Source organism: Neovison vison, chromosome 1 (assembly GCF_020171115.1).
Source record: "Neovison vison isolate M4711 chromosome 1, ASM_NN_V1, whole genome shotgun sequence".
Taxonomy (NCBI): Eukaryota; Metazoa; Chordata; class Mammalia; order Carnivora; family Mustelidae; genus Neogale; species Neogale vison.
Genome location: NC_058091.1, coordinates 120,736,400 through 120,748,452, shown reverse-complemented (window position 1 = coordinate 120,748,452; position 12,053 = coordinate 120,736,400). Strand labels below are relative to the sequence as shown.

Genomic DNA, 12,053 nt, shown 5'->3' with positions numbered 1-12,053 from the left:
AGTTCATGAATATTGTATAGTGCCTGTGGCCCCCTGTACCCATGATATCTTATTTGTCAATTTCCCTTGAGGTTGTAGCAAGACAGAGTGCTGTGCCCTGGTGTCTACTAGGAATTTAATCAATTGCCCCTCCACTTTAAGGGTTACCCTGGGCTCGGGGAGGAGTGCTGAACCCCAACCCCCTCTAGTCATCTAAATCTTTGATCTCCAAGATAGTAGCAGAGGCCTTTGGTCTTTTGTTGGGGCAATCCTTTACCCAGTGGCCTTCTTCCTTGCAATAAGCACAGTGGTTTTTATTCAGTTTGGGGCATTCTCGACGGGGGCCTCCTCCTTACCTGCTCCTGAATCCAACTTCTTGAGACGTCTCTGTTTTTCATATGGGTCATCCATGGTTGTGGCCAGTAGGGTCTTAGCCAGGTTCTGGGTCTGTCGGTCATTTATCTTAGCCTGTTGTTCCTCCAGGTTCTCTCTGTTATTGTAGACTCTTTCTGCCACTACTATCAGATCGTGTAGGCTCTTTTCTCCTAGCCTTTCTATCCTCTGCAGTTTCCTTTTAATGTCCGGAGTGGTTTGGTTAACAAAACCATAACATTGGAATCTTTGGTTTCTGGGACCTCTGGATTCATAGGGGTATACTGTCTGAACACTTCTATGATCTTTTCTAGGAATGCCACCAGATTCTCCTCTTTACCCTGTCTTACATCATATACCTTGGCCAGATTGGTGGGTTTGTATGCTTCAGCCTTGAGACCTGCCATAAGAGTCTGGCGGTAGACCCCGAACCTCTCCTTACCTTCATCTGAATTGTAGTCCCAAGTGGGGTGAGACAGGGGAAAGCTGCATTTATGAGATTGGGGTTCTGACTTGGCAGTCTGTCGTCACCCAGGATGGACCTTCGGGCTTCCTCCTGGATCCTTTCTCTTTCTTCGGTGGTAAAGGGAACCTGCAAGAGCTGCTGACAATTATTCCAGGTGGGCTGGTGGGTGAAAAGAACAGTATCCAAAAGACAAATAAGATCCTTTGGGTTATTGAAGAACTTTGCATGTTGGATTCTCCAGTTGTATAAATCACTAGTAGAGAATGGCCAATATAACATCAGCTGTTCCCCCATTTCATTGTGGGGGGGGTGTCCCATGAGGTGGAGGGGAAGGACGGTGGAATCAGCTGGTCCTAGATTTGCGGTTGGGGCTACCTGATGGGTCCATCCACGTGTCCTTGCTGCTGGCCCATGCATGGGGGCCCCTCATCTGGGAGGGAAAATGGCATTCCCTTGGCAGCCCTTGGTGCTTCTATTGGAAGGGCGGACGGGGGTGGGGGAACCTGGTAGGGTGGTGGAAGAATCAGGTCCTCTGTGAAAGTGTCCTGAAGGACCAGGTAAAGAGGAATCTTTGGTTTGGACTCTGCTTCCTTGTCAGACTTAGGAGTTGGGTTCCACAGGGCTAGAATCTTGGATGTAAGTCCTGCTTTGGGAGGGAGAAAAGGTTTAAGCCAGGAGGGAGGGTTCTCAATCATGTTCTGCCAGACCAGAATATAAGGCACTTGGTCAGGGTGGCCATGTGGTTTTTCTCTGAAGATGATGGCCTTAACCTGTAAAACAATAGGCAATTGAAAAGTTCCCTCCTGAGGCCATCCAACATTAAAGGATGGCCATTCAGACATGCAGAAAGTTCGAAACTTTCCCTTTCGTATGTCCATGCTCAGGTTATGAGCTCTTTCCCTGACGTCCGGGAAGTGGTCAACCATCAGAGACAGAGGGGTCGTCTGTGTCTGTCTCATTGAGTCCTCAGTCCACACCAAGACAAAGACACCAATGACAATTAACAAGAACACACTCACACAGACAAAATATGGCATGACCATGAAGAAAAAACTGAAAGTAGGTTGAGGGGTGGTCTGACCACAATGGCAGCCAACTCTCCTCACAGATGAGGACTTCATCCTCCAGGCAGGGGCAAGAGACGTCTCCCAAGACCCCAGGTCGACCCCCCACCAGCGCGCCCACTTAAGCCAATGTTGACCCAGATATAGCTTGAAATTCCTACAGGTAAAAATGCAGATTGGAGCTCCCAGAAAATATGTGTGCAAACAGGTAAAAACGAGTGCAATCACCAGCTGGTGCAGGACCCTCCGGGTCGGGGTCCTGGGGGTCTCTCAGATCCGGGATGAACCCCCAAATGTTATCCCCAAGTTTCAAGCCCGAGAGACCACCAAAGAGCCAACACTGATACAAACACACGAGGGTCTTTATTTGGATTCGAGTCCAGGCTCACGACTGTCACTGGTGCAGCGGCACAGGAGCAAGAGCCCCAGACCTGCCAAGCAAGGGGTTTTTATGTGTGGTTGCCAGAAGCTTGCAGGAGTTGGGGGAAAGTGGGGAAATTTCAGACTTCCCTGCAGTAAGCTGATTGGCTGTTGCTGGGGTGTTTGCAGGGTTGGGTATAGCAATTTTTCCTATAACTAGAGTTCAGCCCCTGGTCACAGGGGCCTGAGATGGCTGTCAAAATTAAGATGTCTGTACTTGTGCTAACACTAAGCTTGAGGTAGGATGACCTTATTTTCTTGGACTCCACAGTTCTGCTGGCTGGTGAAGCTCCCTCACCCTCATGGACGCTGCTACCCAGATGCTCTCAGGTGTACCAGCGACTCAGGGACCAAGACTCTCTCTGGCTCATTGCCAGCAGTGGCTGTCCTGGGTCAGCAAGCTTAAGCCCCTGTCCCTAACCATCCAATTCTCCCAAATTTCCCCTATGATCCTTTGCTCTTTTTGAGTGCTTTCAACCAGACTCCAAGTTAATGCTGGTCCCCTATCACAGGGCACTCTCGTATTGGGGTATTACTTTCCAATGGGTCACTTCTGGTGGATCCCTCCCCTTTTGTTTATGTTCTGATATCAGTCCGGTGTTCCCACTGTGCTTTACCTTCCCAGTGGTGTCTTCTGCCCTGGTAGAGATCCAGAAGTATATAATTCTAATCTCAGGTTGATTTCATGGGTGATCAGAGTTCTTTGGTAGGTAATCAGCTCACTTTAGGGGACGGGTTGAAACAGTGCCTCCTCCTACTTTTCCACCATCTTGTACCCCTCTGGTGGATAATATTTTTAAGGTACTATTTGATCCCATTAGCTAGGATCTTATTGAGAATCTTAGCATATATATTCATCAGGGATACCGGTCTGAAATTCCCCTAAGAGGTAAAAGATCTGTATTCAAGGATTTACAGAACACTCATGAAAGAAATTGAAGAAGACACAAAAAGATGGAAGACCATTCCATCTCATGTATTGGATAATAAACATTGTTGAAATGTCTCTACTGCCTAGAGCAATCTATACTTTGAATGCCATTCTGATCAAAATCCCACTGGCATTTTTCAAAGATCTATAGCAAACAATCCTAAAATTTGTATGGAACCAGAAGAGACACCGAATTGCTAAGGAAATGTTGAAAAAAAAAAACTGGGGGCATCATGTTGCCTGATTTCAAACTTTACTACAAAAGCTGTGATCACCAAGACAGCATGGTACTGGCACAAAAACAGACACATAGACCTGTGGAACAGAGTAGAGAGTTCAGGCATGGACCCTCAACTCTATGGTTAAATCATCTTCAACAAAGCAGGAAAAAATATACCGTGGAAAAAAGACAGTCTCTTCAAAAACTGGTGCTGGGAAAATTGGACAGCTATATGTAGAAGAATGAATTCGACCATCTCTTACACCATACACAAAGATAAACTCGAATAGGGTAAAAGACCTTAACATGAGAAAGGAATCTATCAGAATCCTAGAGAAGAACAAAGGCAGTCGACCTCTTCAGCATCGGCCACAGTAATTTATTTCAAGATATATCTTCAAAGGCAAAGGAAACAAAAGCAAAAATAAAGCTTTGGGACTTCATCAAGATCAAAACCTTCTGCACAGCAAAGGAAACAGTCAACAAAATGAAGAGGCAACTTACAAAATGGGAGAAGATATTTGCAAATGACAATACAGACCAAAAGCTGATATCCAGGATCTATAAAGAACTTCTCAAACTCAACACACACAAAACAAATAATCATGTCAAAAAATGGGCAGAAGACATGAACAGACACTTCTCCAAAGAAGACATACAAATGGTTATCAGACACATGAAAACATGTTCATCATCACTAGCCATTAGGAAGATTCAAATCAAAATCACATTGAGATGCCACCTTATATCAGTTAGAATGGCCAAAATTAACAAGAAAGGAAACAACGTGTGTTGGAGATGATGTGGAGAAAGGGGAACCCTCTGACACTGTTGGTGGTAATGAAAGCTGGTGCAGCCACCTTGGAAAACAGTGTGCAGATTCCTTAAGAAATTAAAAATAGAGCTTCCCTATGACTCTGAAATTGCACTACTGAGTATTTATTCCAAAGGTAGAGATGTAGTGAAAAGAAGGGCCATCTCTACCCCAATGTTCACAGCAGCAATGGCCACAGTGATCAAACTGTGGAAAGAACCAAGATGCCCTTCAATGGATGAATGGATAAAGAAGATATGGTCTGTATATACAGTGGAGTATTATGCCTCCATCAGAAAGGATGAATACCCAACTTTTGTATCAACATGGACAGGACTGGAAAAAATTATGCTGAGTGAAACAAGTGAAACAGAAAGTCATTTATCATATGGCTTCACTTATTTGTAGAGCATAAGGAATAACACGGAGGACATGGGGAGATTGGGAGAAGGGATTTGGGGGAAATTGGAGGGGAGAGGAACCATGAGAGACTGTGGACTCTGAGAAACAAACTGAGGGTTTTGGAGGCGTGGGGGGTGCAATGTTGGGTGATTCTGGTGGTAGGTATTATGGAAAGCAGGTATTGCATGGAGCACTGGGTGCAGTGCATAAACAGTGAATTCTGGAACACTAAAAAGAAATTAAAAAAATAAAAATTAAAAAAAAGTAAGCATAATGTTTAGACCTAGAAATTGTCTACGAACTTAATAGAAATTTTTTTGTATTTTACCAATATAAGATCAAATACTAATAAAAATATTTTTATTAAAGAAGCCTTTCTGTAGTTTCTCAATTAATCAAAGATGAGAGACAAAATTTAACATATCCTAAAAGGCTCTACATGGTGTGGCTTCTGGTCTGCTTCTTCAGCTCTTTTAAAAAAAATTCTTTCGTGTTGATCTGGGTGTATAAGTCTTCTGCCAGTCTCTGTTACTTAGAATCTTTACTCAAGTAAAGATGCCTTTGTACTGCTATCCTCCCAGTGTAGTATACTGTTCTCCTTCCTCTTTTTTTTTAATGATTCCTACTCCTCTTTTAGCTCTCAATTGAAGCAGTATTTAAGATTAAATATTTCTTAACCTGACTCACTAACTAATGATCTTCCTATTGCAGGTCATTTTCACAATGGCTCTTGTTGTGTTTAGTGGCTAAAATTATTTTAATTCTTTTAAGTAGTTATTTCCCTGCCTTTTGGTGCCCAGCCCCAAATAAGGGCACCTAGATAAGGCAGGAAGACTCAGCACTCCTGGTGAGCAGAAAAGGAGGTGGGGGATGGTGCTGGGCTTTATAAGGTCTCCACTAGCCATCCCTGCCAGCAGAATCAGCCCTGGCTTTCCTATTGCCTTCATGTGTGACCCCATCCCAAAGTCCCAGCCTTTCACCAGATTCATTTCACCCTCCCCTCTTTATACTACACCCTCTCATATTGCCAGTTGTCACTGGCCTGACCCTCTGAAGTCAGATGACCTCTCATAGAAGTTTCCAACTGTCAATCTGACCACTTTTAAAGATTTTATTTTAGAGAGAGAGAGAGAGAGAGAGAGAGAGAGAGAATGATCAGGGAGGAGCAAAGGGGAAGGGAGAGGGAGGAAGAACCTGAGGCAGACTCCACACAGTGCAGAGGCCTATCTAGGTGTGGATCCTAGAGGTCTGGGAGATTAAGTCCTGAGCCAAAGCCAAGAATAAGACATTTAACTGACTGAACCACTCATGTGCCCTTCAATCTGAACTTTAAAAAAAAAAAAACAAACCAGAAGCCTCTGCCTGTCAATTTGATCTTTTAGAAACTTATCAAACTGCTAGTACAGAAAAAAAAATTTTTGATGACACTTGGATAAGTTTGAGTCAGAAAGTGCTAGAACTGCTGGACAACTACCTCAATGTCATTATACTGTTAAAACCCCACTGTATTCATCTCAAGCCCTCATAAAAAGAATTCTCTTTCCCCTGTTTCCAGAGATAAGGCTTTGGAAATTATACCCAGAGATCTCTTATTTATAAAACTAAAAATGACTTTGAGCAGGAAATATACCTCATGTTGGCTTTGTCTATAAGTTATCATCTATCCCTGACTTGTGCTTAGCTTCCCCTCCATCTTTTATGCCTGACCACTATCTTATCCACACTTCCCTATTCTTATAGAAGTGCAGTCTCATGTGCTTATGATTGGATTAATATCTTTCCCACTAGAATAAGTTCCATGAGGGCATAAGCCATATTTAATAGTGCCCACCAGGGTGGTGCCTGGTATGTAATAAGTGATTGGTCAATGAATCAATTCAAATGAGGATGTGTGTGTGTCAAATATGCAGTTCAAACTACAACCTTGGACCTCACAGAATTTTAAGAAATCTACATTGGCATTATGTTATCATGGCTAATGTAAAAGTCTCTCTATTTAATATAGTATCATAATTATTTCAAATATAGTGTGAAGACATTACATCCCAACAGTATCTTTATAATGAACATATAAAAAAGCAATGTTTCAGTATGAATTAATTTTTTTGTTTAAAATGTTATATTTATTTTGCAAAATATAGTGTGTAAAAAAAGAAAAAGAAAAATAGTGAAAAATCACCAGAATCTCATCATAAAGAGAATCATTGTTAAAGAAGATGTGGTGTATATATCTACATTGGAATACTACTCACCCATCAAAAAGTGAAATCTTGCTATTTGAAATGATGTGGATGGAACTAGAGCATATTACTCTAAGCAAAATAAATTAATCAGAGAAATACAATGATCTCATTGATATGTGGAATTTAAGAAACAAAGCAGAGGATCCATAGGGGAAGAGAGGAAAAAATAAAACAAGATGAAACCAGAGAGGGAGAGTTTTTATCTGTTGCCTATGAAATACATAGAATGAAAACTGAAGTCTCTCCAGAACTCTAGTTTCTTATTCCAACCTTATTTTATTCTCAGAAGGAAGCATTTGTTAAATTTCATCATTTAGATACCACCATTTGTCATAATTTTTCACAATATCTAAATAGAATTTATGCTATTTTATACTTATTTTTTAATTGATTCACCTTAATCTCATCCTAACCAATAATTTCAAAAATCATGAGCTTGATAGGCTGGATATATTATTTTCAGTCACATAAAAGTAAATATTAACTATTCCTATTAAAATATTTATGGGAGGCCACCTGGAATCATCTTCTACATCAGCGGGATCCTCATCCCCCTTTGTGTCCTTATCCTTGGGGAGCTTTGCTATATGCAGGTTCTCTGTTTTACTCTCTTCCTTTATAATAGACTTTCTATGTCCTAAATTTTTTTCTCTCTCTCACTCCTTTCCTAGTCAATTCAATACCACATTGTGGTAGGCACTGAAGATGGAGATCATGGTAAGACACGGATCTTCCTTCAAGGAGTTTATACTAGGGTAGAGGAATTACTAATTCAGGTATCTCAAACAATATACAAAACCAAACCTATCTTCTTTTGATGCCCAGCTCAAATTCTACTGCCTATGAAAGTCTTTCTTGTATTACCCCCAAACAAAGAGGCTTTCCTTTTCTGAATTTTTCTTGTTGTATTTATTGCTCTGAATTGATATTTCTATTGTTAACATGGTTTATTCTTCCCACTTATGTTTATCCTATTGATAAAGACATTTTGCATACCTTTATGGATGTTGCACTTACTAGACACTACTTAAACAGCTATTTGGTTAGACAGGAAAACACCAAACTTTTTGGGAAAATATAGATGTAAATTTCTTTAATCAGAGTTTTATTTAATTTTTATTTAATTTTATTTTCCTGACAATGATACATCATGAACATACATTTTGAAAAACTCACATTTGGCAGCTGAAGTTTGAAACTGAAAGATCTAAAAATAAGCAATTTCTGAAGGAGATTTTGCCAGATTACAAGCAAAGGAACAGAAAATTTGTGATTAAAAAGAATGTAAGGAATGTATTATTTTCATCTCTATCATAGAAGATGGGGGATTTAGTTTTTTGAAGTTTATGTGTTGGAGCAAAATCATTCAATTATTTTATTAGTTTATGAAATGTGGAGTTTTTCTCAATGAGACCCTTTTCTTACTGCCCATTTTCTTTCCCTTGCCTTCTTTTGGGTCCATGTTCTTCTTGTCCTCTTTAGCCACATTTATTTTATCCTTTTTTTTCATAAAATCTCCTTTCATATCCTTGTCTTCTGTCTTGTCTTCACCTCTTTTCTTGTCTTTCTCCTCTGTCATGTCATCATCCTCCTTTATGTCCTCATATCCATTCTTGTCTCTGTTCTCTGTCCTGTCCTCATGTCCCTCATTGTCATTGTTTTCATCCTCTTTTATTTCCTCATCTTCATTCTTGTCCTTGTCCTCATCCTCCTTTATGTCCTCATATCCATTCCTATCCCTGTCCTCTCTCCTGTCCTTATCTTCATTCTTGTCCTTGTCCTCATCTTCTTTTATGTCCTTATCTTCATTATTGTCTTTGTCCTCCTCCTCCTCTATGTCCTCATCTCTATTCTTGTTCCTATCCTCTGTCCTGCCCACATATCCCTTATTGTACTTGTCCTCATTCTCCCTTATGTCCTTACCTCTATTCTTGTCCCTGTCCTCTGTCCTGTCTTCATCTCCTTTATTGTTCTTGTCCTCCTCCTCCTTTCTTTCATCTACTTTTGTGTCCCTGTCTTCTGTCTTGTCTTCACCCCCTTTTGTGTTCTTCTTCTCTTTCCTATTTTCATTTCCCTTATTGTCCTTGTCCTCATCCTTCTTTATGCCCTCATCTCCCTTCTTGTCCCTGTCCTCTGTCTTGTATTCATCTCCCTTTGTGTCCTTGTCCTCTGTCTTATCCTCATGTCCTTTCTTGACCTTATCCTTTTTGTTCTTTTCCTTCTCCTTGTATTTATTCTCCTTTAAGTCTTTATCTTCCTTCTTGTCTTTGTCCTCCATGTTCTCATCTCCCTTATTTTTCATGCTTACCCTTTCTTCTTCTTCACCTTTATATTTTTCACCACCTCTGTCCTTCAATTGCCCCTTACCTATTTTCTTTTCCTTGTCCATGTCTTTCTCAGTATCTTTTCTTTTGTCTCTTTTTACTCTTCTCTCTTCTTTACTCTGAGTTTTCTCAGGATGCTTTTCAACTTTCACTCCAGTTTTCTGTTTTTGTCTCTTTTCATAAGACTTCTCAGGGCCACTTACTTTTCCCTTATGTTGGTATGTAGGACCAGTTTGGCTATTTTGGTATGGGACTATCTGAATTCTCAAATGAATATCCTGTTTTGGGATAGTTTTTCTTGATTCTGTAGTTCCACTTTTTACTTCTGTTTCTGAATCTTCTTTCAAATTATCTGAAAATATAATAGATAATGTAATAAAATGCATAACTCATATCTTAGTTTTTTTCTATTGTAAACTTTAGTTACCAAACACTTTTACTTTACTTTAATTTGAAACAATCTATTTGTTTTCCCAATAATATAAAATTTGTGAAGTTGTACACATATGAAGATTTAGATAAGAGGTTCTTGAAATACAGACTGTTCAGGAATTGAACTGAAAAAAGGGAAAAAATATAACACAAAAAATTAGTAATTCTCAGTACACTAGGACTGGGGTGTATTATTAAAATAGAAATATAATATGAAAAGGATAACCTCCTCTGAGAAAATTATATTATTAAATAATATTTATAATTCCTTAAGGAAGCTCCATCTCCCTTTGAGTGATAAAGAGAATTGTTAAGCTGGCAATTTGAGAGGAAATGAGGCTGGAACTTTCCTTAGTTACCTTATAGATTTTCAGAAAGTCTGTTTTTTGTTGTTGTTGCTGTTGTTGTTGTTTTTGGTCTGTTTTTGAAATATTTATTTTCTTTCTTTTTTTTGAAATATTTATTTTCTAATGAGCATAGAAGGTGAAAAATCAATAAAAATATGTCAATATTTTACTCATACAGAACCTCATAGCATGACCTCTTATCAAGCAAACTACACATGACTCTCAGAATATACAAATAGTTTTAGGGGGACATAAAACAAATGCAATTAAATTAGTTTTTTTTTTAATTTATTTTCAGCATAACACTATTCATTGTTTTTCTACCACACCCAGTGCTCCATGAAATCCATGCCCTCTCCAATACCCACCACCTGGTTCCCAGGAAGTCTGTTTTAAAAGTAATTTAGAGAGGGGGAGGATCAAGATGGCAGAGAAGTAGCAGGCTGAGATGACATCAGGTAACAGATCAGATAGATAGTTTATCAAACCATTCTGAACACCTACAAATCCAACAAGAGATCAAAGAGAAGAAGAGCAGCAATTCTGGAAACAGAAAATCGATCACTTTCTGAAAGGTAGGACCAGCGGAGAAATGAATACAAACCAATGGAAAGATAGACTGCTAGGGGTGGGGCTGGCTCCCTGAAAATGGCAGAGCAATGGAGCACAAAATCAGAACTTTTAAAAGTCTGCTCCACTGAGGGACATCACTCCAGAGGCTAAGCTGGGGTGAAGCCCATACAGGGACAGCATGGTCTCGGGTCCTGAGGGGTCACAGAAGGATCCAGAATTTCTGAGTGTTGCAGAGCTCACAGGAATTAGAATGGGGAAGCTGGCTATGGAGTGAGCTCTCAACTCAGGGTACCTTAAATTGTGATCCATGGCACAGGCCACTTCTCTGTGAGCAGGGAACCCACAAGATCCAGGGAGACCACCCTGGAAGAGCACAACCAACCCAAAGAAATACAAACAAGTATAAGAACATATTATGAGCAAATATACACCAGCAAATTTGACAATTTGGAAGAAATGGATACATTCCTATAGACATTTAAACTCCCACAACTGAACCAGGAAGAAACAGAAAACCTGAACAGACCCATAATCAGTAAGAAGATTGAAGCAGTCATCAAAAATCTCCCAAAAAACAAGAGCCAAGGGCCAGATGGCTTCCTGGACACTTAAAGAAGAATTAATTCCTATTCTCCTGAAACTGTTCCAAAAAATAGAAATGGAAGGAAAACTTCCAAACTCATTTTATGAGGCCAGCTTCACCTTGATCCCAACACAAGACAAGGATTCCATCAAAAAAGAGAATTACAGACCAATATCCTTGATGAACACAGATGTGAAAATTCTCACCAAAACACTAGCAAATAGGATCCAACAGTCCATTACAAGGATTGTTCACAACAACCAAGTGGGATTTATTCCACGGCTGCAAGGTTGGTTCAACATCCTCAAATCAATCAATGTGATACAATGCATTAATAAAAGAAGGAACAGGAACCATATTATACTCTCAATAGATGCTGAAAATGTATTTGACAAAACACAGCATCCTTTCCTCATCGAAACTCTTCAGAGTGTATGGATAGAGGTTACATACCTCAAAATCATTAAAGCCACCTAAGAAAAATCCACCACAAATATCATTCTCAATGGAGAAAAACTAAGAGCTTTTCCACCAAGGTCAGGAATACGGCAGGGATGTCCATTATCACCACTGCTATTCAACATAGTACTAGAAGTCCTAGCCTCAGTAATCAGACAACAACAAAAAAAAAAATTAAAGTCATCCAAATCGACAAAGAAGTAGTCAATCACTCTTTATGGATGATACAATGTTATATGTGGAAAACCCAAAAGACTCCATCCCAAATCTGCTAGAACTTGTATAGGAATTCAGCAAAGTTTTCAGGATATAAAATCAATGTCCAGAAATCAGTTGCATTTCTTTACACCAACAACAAGACTGAAGAAAGAAAAATTAAGGAGTCAATCCAATTTACAATTGCACCCCAAACCATAAGATACAG

General features: G+C 39.7%; 1 pseudogene; it reads right to left on the bottom strand.

The window, feature by feature from the left end:
- Positions 1–297: 297 nt before the first annotated feature.
- Positions 298–1,111, bottom strand: LOC122905019 (annotated as a pseudogene).
- Positions 1,112–12,053: the final 10,942 nt, after the last annotated feature.